Raw genomic sequence first — 15,313 nt, forward strand, 5'->3', positions numbered from 1 at the left:
ATAACTCCCATCCTTTAAAAGTTTGAAAAAGCCACACTATTAGGTGTGGTGGCCTGACTTAGCATACTTTTTCGGTAAATAAGAAATTTAGTTTCTGTTATTATATTCATAATCTAATGTTTTTATTTAAACTATATTTGCAGTACAAAGTTCTCAAAATGATCTTTGGGATAGTTGTTAACAGTAGTAGAGGCATTAGGTGCAGTATTATGAAGTGTCTCAAGTAAAGGAAGGCTTAATATTGTTAAAGTGATATGTGTGCTTACCTCGTTGAGTTATAATTAGTATGTAGACAGTATATAGGGTGGTAATAATAATGCTAATTCTTAACAAGATGATAGATATGTTGGACCACGAAAATGATACGACTATAACTAGTTCTCCAATTAAATTAATTGAAGGGGGTAGAGCTAGGTTAGTAAAACTTGTTAAAAGTGATAAGGCTGCTCTTAGGCGGAAGATCATTTGTAAGCCCCGGGCAAAGATTATGATTCGACTGTGGACTTGTTCATAATTAGAACTTGGCAGGCAAAATAGTATTGAAGATGTAAGAGCACAAGCGATTATTAATGATGTTGCTCCTATATAGCTTCAAGGTGTTTGAATAAAGAATAGCTATGATTACAAGGGTCCTATGACCCTTGTAATTAGTGACTTTAAGTATGCAGTTAATGATTTTAAGTCTGTTTGGCATAGGCAAATAGAGCTGGTTGTAATTATGCTTCATAGGGACAGTATCAAGAAAGGATAATGATTGTTGTGATACGTAGTATGCGATAGCCTTCTAGTTTTAGTGATACAGCTGCTAGGACCATAGAGCCTGCAACAGGGGCTTCTACATGTGTTTTTGGTAGTCAAAGGTGGAGGCCATTTAGGGGTATTTTCACTATGAAAGTCATCATGCATGCTAGTCATAATAATGTATTAACTCAGGTAGTTGCTAGTGGTTTAACTTTGTATTAAATTAATAGGAAATTTAAGGAGCCCCTGGTATTTTGAATATAAGTTAGTGCAATTAGTAGTGGTAGTCATCCTACTAAAGTGCAGAACAAGTAATAATAATGAGAGTAGGAACTATCATTGCTTCACATAAAATGTAAAGTTAGATTAGTTCTGTAGCTGAAAATGTTATAATTAAAAATACTTATAATGAGAGTAGAATAGTAATATATATTTTCATGTTTGAGACTCTTTGGTCAGGTGAAATTGACTGATGATAATTATTAATGGTAAGAGTCATGTTGATAGTAACGGGGTAGATAAGGAGTCGGAAAAAATATTAATGATAAGTTGAGGCTATTGTCATTAAGCTGGTTTATTAGGGACAGGAAGGTCAGGCTAATTATGACTATATTGGGGAGTTAATTCAAATTATATTGTTTCTTGAGAGTCATGTAAGTAGAATAAGTATTATTGTGGGGACAATAATTTTTAGCATTGAAGAAGATGAAGGTTTTGTACATAATCAACTCTGTATGTATTAGTTACTATAACTAATAGGGATAATCCTAGAAGAGCTTCACAGACTGTAAATACCAATAAGATAATTAGTGTCATACTGTCTACCGTTAAATGGGAAATAAGAACTGTTATAGCCACTATTACAAAGAAAGTATCATTCCTTCTAAGCATAAAAGTGAGGATATTATATGGGATCCATATATTAACAGGCCTAGAAGGGATGTTATGGATGCTAGTAAAATATTTATATAAGTTAAGGACATTTGATAACTAAATATTGTCATAATCCAGTGAGTCAAAATCACTTGTTTGGTTTAAACTATCATATTTGAATCACTCGAATCCCTTTTGAGATTACTCATAAGATAGACTAATGATTAGAAGTGAAATAAGAATTAGAGATATAGAGAGTATGGTTTTTAAGCTGTTAGTTTGAGAAGCTCTAGGCAGACGTAGTAGGAGGGCAGTTTCTAGGTCAAATAGCAGAAATATGATAGCTACTAGGAAAACTTTTATTGAGAAAAGTAGATGCCAAGCCTATTGAATGAAGACCACTCATAAGGACTTGTTTCCACGGCATACATATTTGTTTGGAGGAGTCAAAATGCAAATGTTACAAGTAGAGACTCTAACAGGGTATTTTTAAGTAGTGTGAGTGCTAAATTGATTGTTCTTTTTCGGGTTTTACCAAAGCTAAGTGATTGAAAGTCAGTTGTACATCTTCGCCCTGGTCTCCCAGTGAGATACGGTCACCTCTCAGCATAAAGTGTCTCCGTGAGAAGCCCTGCAAGGTGCTGGCCATTCTCAGTTCTGGGCGCACTGTCCTGCTGCTTTCTCTGAAGTACCTAGAAGCCATCATCCCACACAGAAACTGTTCCCACAAACTTCATTTTAATGACTTGGCTTTTAATTCTCAATTTATTTCTGTTCCTAAGCTTATATGTCTTTTAACCAAAACATGAAAAACATCTTCAAAAAAAGTAAGGTGACCTTCAGATAGAACATGCCAAGCTTTAACCTAGTAAGTCCATAAGGCTGATGTTTTCCAAAAAACAAGCTTTCTTGTTTGCTCTGAAATAATAGAGGTTTCATGTAAAAATAAGTATTATACACTTATTAGTGAGAAAACTAACAAAAATATTGGTATCTTCATAGTTGAATTCTTAACATATTTTCTGATATATATAAAAGAGAGGAAAATTGGCAAATATTTTAGATAAGTTCCAATATTTAAAAAATAACAGGAGGGAGGGAAGATGGTGGCACTATAACAAGAAGAAAGCGCCCTTGCTCCCAGCCACTGACTCAATTTACTGCTAAAATACTGTGTAACCAGCTTGGAAAAACAGGAGAAACATACCTGAGTGGACATATTTTGAGTAAGGAGCACTGAAGAAACATCACAGAGTCTGGTAAGAGAGAGGGGCTATAGAGAGGTGGACCCCCCCTTAAGCCAATGCTGCACTGCGAGGCCCAAGGGTTAGAGGCTGCAAAGCTCCCTCCCCTTGGGAGTGGGGACTGGCATCCAAAATCTGGGATCTTAAACCTGGAGTGGAGGAGAAAGGAAGGTGAGCCCATGCATGGAGGGCAGAGGGATCCAGAGGAACAGTGTGCTTACGAGGAGGAGACCGCGTCTTCCCAGTGAAGCAAAGTGCCTAATGGCACAGCCTGGACAAGAGACTTTCACCCCAAGTGCTGACCGTAGGTAAGGCTGTCCCACAGGGTGTGGCTTCTGAACAGAAAGGGGCCAGAGATCTGCACTCAGCAGTCACCTACAGGGACCCTCTGCCTTCCTGTAAGACACTGTGTAGGACCCCAAAAAGCACTTGAACTATGTGGTGCTGGAAAGGGGAAGAGAGCCCTCCCACTGCCAGAGGAAGACCAGAGCCCCCTGCATGGCAGATCGGGACTCCAGCCACTGGAGCTGCTGGTGCAGTGAATTAGGATTTTTTGACCCACTCTGAGGGGAGCCAGGATAGTGCACAAAGAGCTGCCCCAGCTTTACTGAGATCAGCCGTGCAAGGGGAGCTCCGTGGGGCTGACTTTGTGACCCCTCCTTTGGTACCAAGGCACAGGGGCAATGGGACTTTGCAGGGCATGTTCTCTGCCTGTGTGTAGCTTTGTATGTTTTTGAGGTTTTGATTGCTGAACGGGTGTCCACCTTCCTGACTTGTACTGGGGAGACAGACCAGCGGAAGCTGGGTTTTGTGTCTGGATAGTTTGAAATTAGCACCACGTGAGATCAGCCAACCAGATCTGGGAAAAGAAGGATGGAGCACGCCTAACTCTCCTGCAGCCTGGGAGCACCACCTCCAACAGGAAAAGGGCTGGTTCAGCTCACTGAAGCCCCAGATACCCCCCATAGGGCAGAGTCCTGAGGGGGAAGGGAGATCAGCTCACAGGACAACAATACAAGAATAAGACACTCACCGCTATGTTTGGGAACTGGAGGAAAAGCTTAAAACACCTTCTGGGGGCTGGGCAGGCAATGTGCTCACTGGATTTTTTTTTTTTTAATCAAACCCACTGAGCCCAGGTTGCTGAAACTGCCCAAACAGAAAATGCAACAGACTGAAGTCAATCTGAGCCTGCAATAGGCCAGTGGATGGGGAACTAGAATTGGGGGATAGGGTAGAGACTGAGGAGCTGGCTGTGGAGCAGATACTAACTTCCCTACAGTGAGTTTCTGACGGAGAAACCTCTAATTAAAGGGAGAAATATCCCAAACTACACTAGCCGGCCTGCACCCTAAAAACTCTTCAGAAGACTCTGGAGTAAGACCAGGCAACCACAAGGGGAACACAAAATAGCTGACAAGCAGAGGTGGCCCACAGAGAGCGCCTCAGATCAGCCAACTACCTAAGGACACCTGAACCAAACCTAGACAGCTCCTGACATTGGCTTACACACAAGTACCTCCTAGGAGAACAGAAATCAGCAAACAAAACAGTGAGCTGCAGACAACATAAGCTGCACAGATGAAGCTCACCTGATTGACTTTTTTTTAAAAGAAATTTTACTTAAAAATTTTTAAATTGTTTTTAATTTTTTAATTATTTTTTTAAAAATTCGTTTTTCTTTTTCTCTTTTTTTTTGCTTTATTTTGTTGTGTTTTTTTTCTATTCTCAAGATTTTCTTGATATTATTGGGATATTATCATTGTAACCAATAAGTTTAATGCTTTTCTCTATAGTTTCCCCCATTTCTCTTATTGGACGCCCTCCCTGCCCTTGCTTTAATCTCTCTCTCTCTTCTTGTTCCATTGATATTTTTTTTCTTTTCTTTTTCTCCCATTTTATTCTCTTTCTGTCTTCCTGTTTGTTTCTGTTTGTATCTTTATTTTATTTTTATTTTTTTCTTTTCCGACTATTTTCCTATTCCTACACTCTGCCCTCAATTTTTTCTGCACCCTTTCAGATTCTTTACTCTGTCCCGTTTATCTCCCAGTAGCTTCTCTACTTTTTACTTTTTATTTTATTATTATTTTTTTCTTTAATATTAGCAACAATGTCCTTTTCTCTATATATTTTTGTTTGTTTTTATTTGTTTGTTTTTTTATTTGTTTCTGCTTTAGCATTCTTTAGCATTTGTGTTCTTGCTTCACTCTCTCAATTGTACTTTCTCTTGGGTTGTTTTCATTGTGATTGTCAGGATATTTTGTAAGATACTGCTTGTTTCCTTGCAGTTTGGTTGTGTTTTGATTTGCCTTGTCAGCACCTGTACAACAGCTCACATGATGTGGTTGGGCTGAGCTACATACTTAGGCAACCTGAGAAGAGAGTCCTCCCAAGAACAGGTCAACAACAATCTAGACCCAGTCACAACAGGACAGCCCAAAGAACCCACAAAAGTGACATGCCTAGAGCATATTGCTCAGAAGTATAAGGAAAACCCACCTTTGTGTTCCACTGGACATACACTACAAAATCCCACCCCATAAGACTGGGAGACAGCAAGTATATCTAATATACAGATACAAACACAAAGATTCACTAAAAAGGAGAGACAAAGAAACAACCCCCAAACTAAAAAGGAAAAATCACTAGAAAAACACTTTGATGAGATGGAGTTAAGCAAGTTATCAGAATTAAGAGTTCAGATAATGGTTATAAAGATGCTCAAGGAAATTAATGAGAACAATACACTTAATGGAAAGGTCCAGGAACTTAGTGAAAACATGAAAAAAGAACTAAATATCATAAGAACCAGGAAGAAATGAAGAAAACTATATCTGATATCAAGAATGCTCTGGAAGACATTAAAAGAAGGCCCAGTGAAGCAGAGGATAGAATAAGTGACTTAGAAGATAAGGTAGGAAAAAACAATCAGAGCAGCAAAAAGAAAAAAACACTTAAAAAAGCGTGAGGACAGCCTAAGGGAGCTTTGGGACAACATGAGGCAGAACAACGTTCACATCATAGGGATAGCAGAGGTGGAGGAAAGTGAACAAGGGATACAGAACTTAGTGGAGAAAATAATGACAGAAAACTTCCCTAAGCTGATGAGGGAGAAAGCCACACAAGTTTAGGAAGCACAGAGGGTTCCAAACAAGAGGGACCCAAAGAGACCCACTCCAAGACACATCATAATTAAAATGGCAAATGTCAAGGTCAAAGAGAGAATATTAAGGGCTGCAAGAGAGAGACAAGCAGTGACCTACAAGGGAACCCCCATAAGGCTGACAGCAGATTTCTCAACAGAAACACTTCAGGCCAGAAAGGATTGGCATGAAGTTCTCAAAGTAATGAAAAGCAAGAACCTGCAACCAAGATTGCTTTATCCAGAAAGGCTATCATTTAAAACTGAAGGTGAAATAAAGAGCTTCCCAGACAAAAGAAGGCTCAAGGAGTTGAGTACCACCAAACCAGCATTCCAAGAAATGCTAAAAGGACTGCTTTAAGTAGAAAAAGAAGGAATAGTGAGAGAAAGGTACATTGGCATAAAAGGGAAAAATGGCATTAAATAAGTTTATATCAATAGTAACCTTAAATGTAAACAGAATAAATGCTCCAATCAAAAGACATAGGGTAGCTGAATGGATAAGAAAACAGGACCCATATGTATGCTGTCTACAGGAGACCCACCTTAGAGCAAAAGATTCACACAGGCTAAAAGTGAAGGGATGGAAAAAAATATTCCATGCAAATGGAAAAGGAAAAACAAGCTGGAGTAGCAATACTTTTTTTCTGACAAAATAAACTTCCAAATAAAGACCATAACAAGAGACAAAGATGGTCACTACATAATACTAAAGGGATCAACAGAAGGAAATAACCCATATAAAATATATGCGCCCAATATAGGAGCACCTAAAAATATAAAAGGTTTCTTTGTGGACTTTAAGAGGGAGATCGACAGCAACACAATCATAGTGGGGAACTTTAATCCCCCACTGTCATCATTGGACAGATCATCAAGACAAAAAATCAACAGGGAAATAGAGACCTTAAATGACACACTAGATCTAATGGGCTTCATTGACATTTACAGCACACTTCATCCCAAAGCGGCAGAATACACATTCTTCCGAAGTGCACATGGAACACTCTCAAGAATGGACCACATGTTAGGGCACAAAGCCAGTCTCTACAAATTCAAGAGGATTGAAATAATATCAAGCAACTTCTCGGATCACAATGGCATAAAACTAGAAATCAACCACTATAAAAAAACCTAAAAAACACTCAAACACATGGAGGCTAAATAGCATGTTATTAAACAATAGCTGGGTTACCAATGAGATCACGGAAGAAATCAAACACTTCCTGGAAAAAAACAAAAATGAGCAGACAACAACCCAAAATCTATGGGACACAGTGAAAGCAGTTCTGAGAGGAAAGTTCATAGCAGTAAAGGCATACCTCAAGAAACAAGAAAAAGCTGTACTAAACCATCTAACAACAAATAAGAAAATTAGAGAACAGCAAGAAAAGCCCCGAGGAAGTTGAAGGAAGGAAATAATAAAGATCAGAGCAAAAATTAATGACATAGAGACTAAAAATGCAATACAAAAAAATCAATGAAACCAAGAGCTGGTTCTTTGAAAAGATAAACAAGATTAATGAGCCTTTAGCCAGCCTCATCAAGAAACAAAGGACCCAAATAAGTAAAATCAGAAATGAAAGAGGCGATATAACTGACCCAACAGAAATACAAAGGATCATAAGAAAATACTATGAGCAACTATATGCCACCAAACTGGACAACATGGGTGAAATGGACAAATTCCTAGAAGCATACAATCTTCCAAAGCTGAATCATGAAGAATCAGAAAACCTGAATAGGCCAATAACAACTAATGAAATTGAAGCAGTAATCAAAAAACTCCCAGCAAACAGAAGTTCTGGCACCAGATGGACTTACAGACGAATTTTACCAAGCATTCAAAGAAGAATTAACAACTATTCTCCTTAAACTAATCCAGAAAATTCAAGAGGAGGGAAAACTCCCAAGCTCTTTTTATGAGGCCAGCATCATCCTAATCCCAAAACCAGATAAAGACACTGCAAAGAAAGAAAATTACAGGCTAATATTCCTGATGAACATAGATGCTAAAATCCTCAACAAAATACTAGCAAACTGGATCCAGCAATACATTAAAAAGATCATACACGATGACCAAGTGGGATTTATTCCAGGGATGCAAGGCTGGTATAATATTTGCAAATCAATGAATGTGATACGTCACATAAACAAAATGAAGGACAGAAATCATATGATCATATCAAGAAATGCAGAGAAAGAATTTGACAAAATCCAGCACCCATTTTTGATAAAAACTCTCAGCAAAGTGGGAATAGAGGGAACATACTTCAACATAATAAAGGCTATATACAACAAACCTACAGCCAATATCATTCTCAGTGGTCAAAAACTAAAACCATTTTCCTCAAAAACAGGAACAAGACAGGGGTGTCCACTTTCACCACTCTTATTCAGCATAGTACTGGAAGTCCTTGCCATAGCCATCAGACAGGAAGGAAACATAAAAGTTACCCAAATTGGAAAGGAGGAAGTAAAACTCATTATTTGCAGATGACATGATATTGTCCCTAGAAACCCTAAAGACTCCACCAAAGTACTACTAGATTTGATAAATGAATTTGGCAAGGTAGCTGAATACAAAATTAACATCTAGAAAATGACTGCATTTTATACACCAACAGTGAACTCTCAGAAAGAGAAACTAAAAAAAAAATACCATTTACCACTGCAACTAAAAAAATAAGATACCTAGGAATAAACTTAACCAAGGATGTAAAAGACCTGTAGTCAAAATACTACAGGATACTGAAAAAAGAAATAGAGGAAGATTTAAACAAGTGGAAAAGATACCATGCTCATGGAGTGGAAGAATTAATATCATTAAAATGTCCATACTACCAAAGCAACCTATAGATCCAATACAATTCCTATTAAAATACCAACAACATATTTCACAGACCTAGAATAAATATTCCAAAAATTTATATGGAACCAAAAGAGACCCCGAATAGCCGCAGTGATCTTGAGAAAGAACAGAGTGGGAGGGCTCACTTTACCAGATACCAAACTAGACACTTCTCTAAAGAGGGCACAGATGGCCAAGAGGCATATGAAAAATGCTCAACATCTCTAGTAGTCAGAGAGATGCAAATGAAAACCACAATGAGGTATCACTTCACACCTGTAAGAATGGCTGCCATCAACAAATCAACAAATGACACATGCTGGCGAGGGTGTGGAGAAAAGGAAACCCTAGTACACTGCTGGTGGGAATGCAGACTGGTGCAGCCACTATGGAAAACAGTGTGGAGGTTCCTCAGAAAATTAAAAATGGAGCTGCCATTTGACCCAGTGATCCCACTTCTAGGAATATATCCTAAGAAACCAGAAACATTAATCAGAAAGAATATATGCACCCCTATGTTCATAGCAGTGCAATTTACAATAGCTAAGATCTGGAAATAGCCCAAGTGCCCATTAGTAGATGAGTGGATAAAAAAGCTGTGGGGCATTTACACCATGGAATACTACGCAGCTGTAAAGAAGAAGGATCTCTCTTTTTAAAAAACAAATATATATATTGATTTCAGAGAGAGGAAAGGAGGAGAGAGAGAGAGAAACATCAGTGATGAGAGAGTTATCATTGATTGGCTGCTTCCTGCATGCCCCAGACATGGGATCAAGCTGTAACCCAGGCATGTGCCCTGACTGGGAATCAAACTGTGATCTTCTGGATCCTAGGTTGATGCTCAACTGCTGAGCCACACCTGGCTGAGCAAGAAGAAGGATCTCTTACCCTTTGGGACAGTATGGATGGACCTGGAGAATATTATGCTAAGGGAAATAAGCTAGGCAGAGAAAGACAAACATCACATGATCTCACTTATACATGGAATTTAAAGAACTTAATATTATGAACAAAACAGATTCAGTGACCTGGAAGCATGGATCAGACTGACGAATCTCAGGGGAAAGGTGGGGGTGGGGGAGTGGGTAGGGAGAGATTAACCAACGTATTTATATGCATATATGCATAACGCAAGGACACAAACAATGTGGTGAGGGACTGGGGAAGAGGTGTGTGGGAGGTAGAAGGGCTCAATTGGGTGAAAAGGGGACATCTGTAATATTTTGAACAATAAAAAAAATTTTAAATGAAAAATAACCTAAATCCCTACATTTACCAATTTTATAGAATAAGAAAATAACATTATAAAATAAAAATTTGTAAAATACAATTTTTAACTGGTAAATATAGGCAACAAATGACTTGCCCAAGTAACAGACCTAGTAGGTAGAGTCCAGGGGCCACGTTCTACAAAATGGAGTTATTGATACTGTTGATAGGTATGTAAAGCGTAACTAGTAGAAAGTTGAGGTGGGAATGAAAAGGGCAGTGACCCTCCACCTGAAGTGTAAGAGTGGTACCTGAGCCGAGAGATGGCTGAGTGGAGGTGGTCACTGAAAACAAATGGCAGAACTTGTGAAGTCCCAAAGAGCAGATGGTGTCAATTCCAGCTTTGGGACTCAGAGAAGGAAAGAGGAGTGCAGACGTCATCGCTACAGTGAGTGAGGGTGAGAAATTCTCAAATCAGCTGCATTTCCCCCGATCCAGGGGGCAGGTAACAGACAAAAAGGCTTAGGAGCAGGGAGCTGTGCTGTGTTACCAGCATTCTCTACAGAAGATGTTGACATACTCTAGAACCTCATCTTATCCACAGCTTTCTGGGAGCTCCATCAGTGCCACTTGCCTGTCTGTGGGATGACGTGGCTGTGGAGAGTGTGGGGGGTGTGGCCCTGGTGAGCAGCTCCTGTTGTCACTACGGTGAGAGTCTGTTATAAAGTGTATGAAATGCAAAGTAATACGGTAACCTATCAAGGGGACCCACCCTTAGGGCTAACGTTGCGGACAGTGGCTCTGGAAATGACCTGTACCCTTGGAGTGTTAGGAAGTGCTCCCAGCCCTGGCCGGTGGCTCAGTGTGCTGGAGCGTCGCCCCAGACACCAGAAGGCTATGGTGTGACTCCTGGTCAGGGCACATACGTACATCGTGGGTCACATCCTCAGTCGGGCGCATACGGAGACAACTGACCAATGTTTCTCTCTCACACTGATGTCCGTCTGTCTCTCTCTCTCAAAGCAATAAACATGTCCTCGGGTGATGATTAAAAAAATAAAAAGTTAGCACGTAATTGCCTCCCTCCACGTCATGTTCTACAGAGCCCGATACATTGAAATCAGCGTGAGACCAGTTGTAAATAAAAATTGATTTTAGATCCAAATTTGTAATATGTCCTAAATATCATGTAGAGAGTCTTATCTATAGATTAAAAATTACTTTATTTTCAGCAAAATGTTGATGTAAAATTTTTTTAAATAAAGGGATATTTTTCTTTTTTCTAACTTTTGATACCCATTTTGTCTGGTCATATATAAATGACAAAAAAGTTTACACAATTTGTGCTAGGTGAATCTTATTAAAAATAAAATACAGATGACTGTAGAGTCTGGAAATAGTAATATCTTTTTATTTATTATTTATTTTTAATCCTCACCAGAGGATGTTTTTCATTGATTTTCAGAGAGAGGGGAAGGGAGAAAGAGAGAGAAGCATTGATGTGAGAAACATCACCGGCTGCCTCCCGTATGCGCCCAGACCAGGGACTGAACGCATAACCTCGGCATGTGCCCTGATGAGGAACTGAACACAGACCTTTGGTGTAAGGGATGACTCTCCAGCCAACCGAGCCACAGCAGCCAGGGCAGCAATATCTTTTCAATAGATTGATCCTCTTTGTTTTCTTATTCTTAGGTAAAGGTGCACGTTTATTCCATGAAAATTAGGCATGCAACTCATAGGCAGTGGATGACAGATGACTGTATGTCACTGATGGGAATGTTGTTTCGTGCATTGTTTCCTGCAGTTTTGCACAGCTTATTCAACTATGAGTGACTGAAGACCAGCACATTCAACATGTGTGTATAGGTATTGAGAGGGGGGAGCCCCCCAAACAGCTGGTTATAGAGCTGCTGAGGACTAGCCAGTTGCTCTTGTCATTCATGCTCCAGAAGGTTTGGGGGGTTGTGGTGTCCTGCTCAGCACCTGGTGATTTCCACATATTTCCCAAAGAATTCAGGTGGTAGTTTGGGTTCATTTGTTTCTGATATAATGCATCTTTTTCGTTTTCTTTCAAAACCTTGACACTGATTTTCTTTGTGACATGTATCTCCAGGAGATTCTGCTCATCAGAGCTGAGGAAAGGGAGGCTACTGGCCTCTACCTGTCTGTCTGTGGAGTCTTCCTGGAACAAGGCCTCTGGTGGGTGGTGGGACTGGTGCCACCAGGATAGGGCCGAAATAGGACAACTTGAGTGCCCAAGGCCTGAGATGGCTGGGGTGGGAGCAGCCAACTGAGGGGCATGTGGAGACGAACCCTGTGGGATGGTGCCTAGTGGCAGTGCCACTGAGCCACCCTGGGGAACAGTGAGAGCGGAGTCTGGTGTTGGGGGTGCAGAGGAGGCTGTGGGAGGTGGAGGGAGGGCCTCTGAATCAGGGGCACATGAGGGGGGCTGGGAAAGTGCATGTGGCTGGGGTGAAAGGCCATCCAAGGGGAGGAAAGGCTCTGGAGGCTGAGAGGCACTCAGGGATGAGTGTGACTGAATGGAAACTGATGGGGTTGTTGGACCTGGTGACGGGGTGGAGGCCAGAGGCGGTGAGCACCCAGTCACAGGAGCTGGGGAATTGGATGTGGACATGGCAGGAGCAGCATCTTCCACAGGCTCCCCACAGGGCCAGGCGGCTCCCTCAGGTGCTGCTTTGCACACCTCACCAGGGGGGTCTTGGCATGAGAGGTGATGAAAGCCGCCCTGTTCAGGGGGCCTCCCCACGTGTCTGCAGGAGGTGGAGGCACAGGCTGCAGCCAGGGACTATAAGTACCACTCAATGGCCCCACCACTGGTCACCTTTAGGAGTTAGGATTTCAACGTATAAATCTGGGGAGAGCCCACAGACCTTCAGACATGTTCCCGTGTGCTACACCCAGAAACCAGGAGTGGGCTAGGGTGAGCTAAGGTACGACCCTTAAGGTTTGTAGGGTGGAAGGTGAGGGGTCAAAGCCTGGGGCTGGTTCAGATCTTAAGCAGCCTCTTCAGATATCGCTAGTGTGTCCTGTACATGTTCTCTGTTCCGAGTGTGCCTTGGCCTTGCGCGCCCTCCCCTCTGGACCCTCCGGTCCAGCCGAACCGCCTGGAGAGAGCTGTGAGCACCACACAAGCCTCCCTTGTGGCGCCCTCTGCATCCCCTCAGCAGTGGTCAGGACCCACCGAGGGATTCCCATGGGAAGTGTCTTAACACCCAGGTACACCTAGAAAGAATGCGTGTCCTGCTTGCTGGTCGTAATAGTTTACACAGCTTTCCGGGAACAAGGGCATTTGCGTTTGTCTGGCTGCGCTGTCAGGAACGAGCACGTTCCTGCGTCACTGTCACTTCTGTGGGCCGCAGGCTTCTCCTCCTTCATGCCACTCTCACCTGGAGTTCAAGCTTTTATCAGGATTTGGGCTTAGGTCGTCCTGCATTCATATTTTCCCTCTGTATTTTTTCAATGATTTTCAATGTTTTATTTATTTTTTTACATTTAAAACTCTTATCTGACTATCTTTACCTTGATTCTTTTATTGTTCTATTATGATTTATTTTGCCATCTTAGTTTATACTTTATTTTCCATACTCCCTTTACTGTTTCTTTCCCCCTCTCCTCTTGCATCTTCCACTATGTAGATCAAATGTTCTTTTTATTTGGAATAAATATTTAGAATTTGGAAATTTTTAATATTGTAATGGTTTGTGTTATTAATTATGGTAATTTCGTCTTCAGCTTCTTGTGTGTGTCAATATTAGTATCATCTCAGCAAACCGAGCAAGCACTCTTGCCTCCTCTCACCTCCTCTGATTTTGCTTTCTGCGTCGGGACAGCCCTTATTGCAAGGGGATATTGTCTGGAGCTTTAATTCTGGGTTATTTGAATGTGCTACACTTTCATGTACATTTTAGGATACAATAAAGGTCATTAACACCAGTCATTTTTCCACAAAACTAACCACTGATATATTCTGCAAACAGGTCCTCTCACTCCATTGCTTCCTTTTCATTCTCTAATAAGAAACCTTTGCCTAACTCCAGGTCACAAAGATTTTCATTTACATTTTCTTCTAGAGTTAATTTTTATATTCTTATTTTTGCATTGGATATACAGTTATTATAAAAACTAACCGTTCTCCATTTAGTTACCTTGGGACTTCTGGCAAAAATGACCTACCACACATGTAGAGGTCTATTTCTGGACTATTCTGTTCCACTGATCTACACAACTACCCTTATGTTGGTACCACACTGACTTGATTATTAATTTAAAGTGAATCTTAAAATTAGGTAACATTAAGTCCTACTACTCTGTTCTTCCTTTTCAACATTTCTGTTGCTATTCTAGTTCCTCTGCAATTCCATGTGGATTTTCAAATCAGTTTTTCAATTTCTACAGAAAAAAAGCTTGCTGGGATTTTCATTAAGATGCAGTAAATCTAAATAACAACAGTCTTTTGATCCATGAACACAGCACCTCTCCATTTATTTAGGTCCTTCTTTAACTTAGACCATAAATGTGTAGTGGCATCCACCTGTTCAGCCGTGTGCTTCTCAAGAGGAGACGATGCTGACTCCAGCACCTACCTCGGGTGGAGGGGTTTGCTGCGCAGGGGGGATGGAGGAAGAACGAAGGGAAGAGTGACGCTGGTACAGCCAGTTCACGGGAACCTACCGGGAGGTCCCAGGCTGGCGCAGGAAAGAGAAACTGTGAGAAAGTGGGCCGAGGGCTCCACGGAGGGCCAAAGAGCAAAGTGTCAGCTTGTGAGAATACTAAAGGTAGAAGGCAACGGTGACAGAGGAAAGAAAGGACGCTAAGGTTTCAGATAGAGGAGGAGCCAGTGCATGACTCTGGGCATAGAAGGCTACAGTACAGTCAGTAGAGGGCAGAGCACTAAAGTTAAGGGACACAAAGAGCACGTTGTCAGTGGGCAATCTCCAATACACTGAGCTCACAGGATTCTGGAAGGCAATGGGAAAGACTGATAAGGTCCCCAAAGCTGTAACAAATGACAAAAGTGACTTCAGAGGAGTGACTAGGAGCAGTAAAAGGTGGTACATTTAGGTGGCCTGAGTCTCAAAAGAGTTATCCAGGACCCCATCCCATCAAGGAACGTGGAGACAACCACAGAAAGTATCTGCAAATCACGTATCTGATTAGAGATGTAGATCCAGAATATACATATATATATATTTTTTAAATATGTCTTCCTTGATTTCAGAGAGAGAG

This window comes from Miniopterus natalensis, chromosome 12, assembly GCF_054644295.1.
Source record: "Miniopterus natalensis isolate mMinNat1 chromosome 12, mMinNat1.hap1, whole genome shotgun sequence".
Taxonomy (NCBI): Eukaryota; Metazoa; Chordata; class Mammalia; order Chiroptera; family Miniopteridae; genus Miniopterus; species Miniopterus natalensis.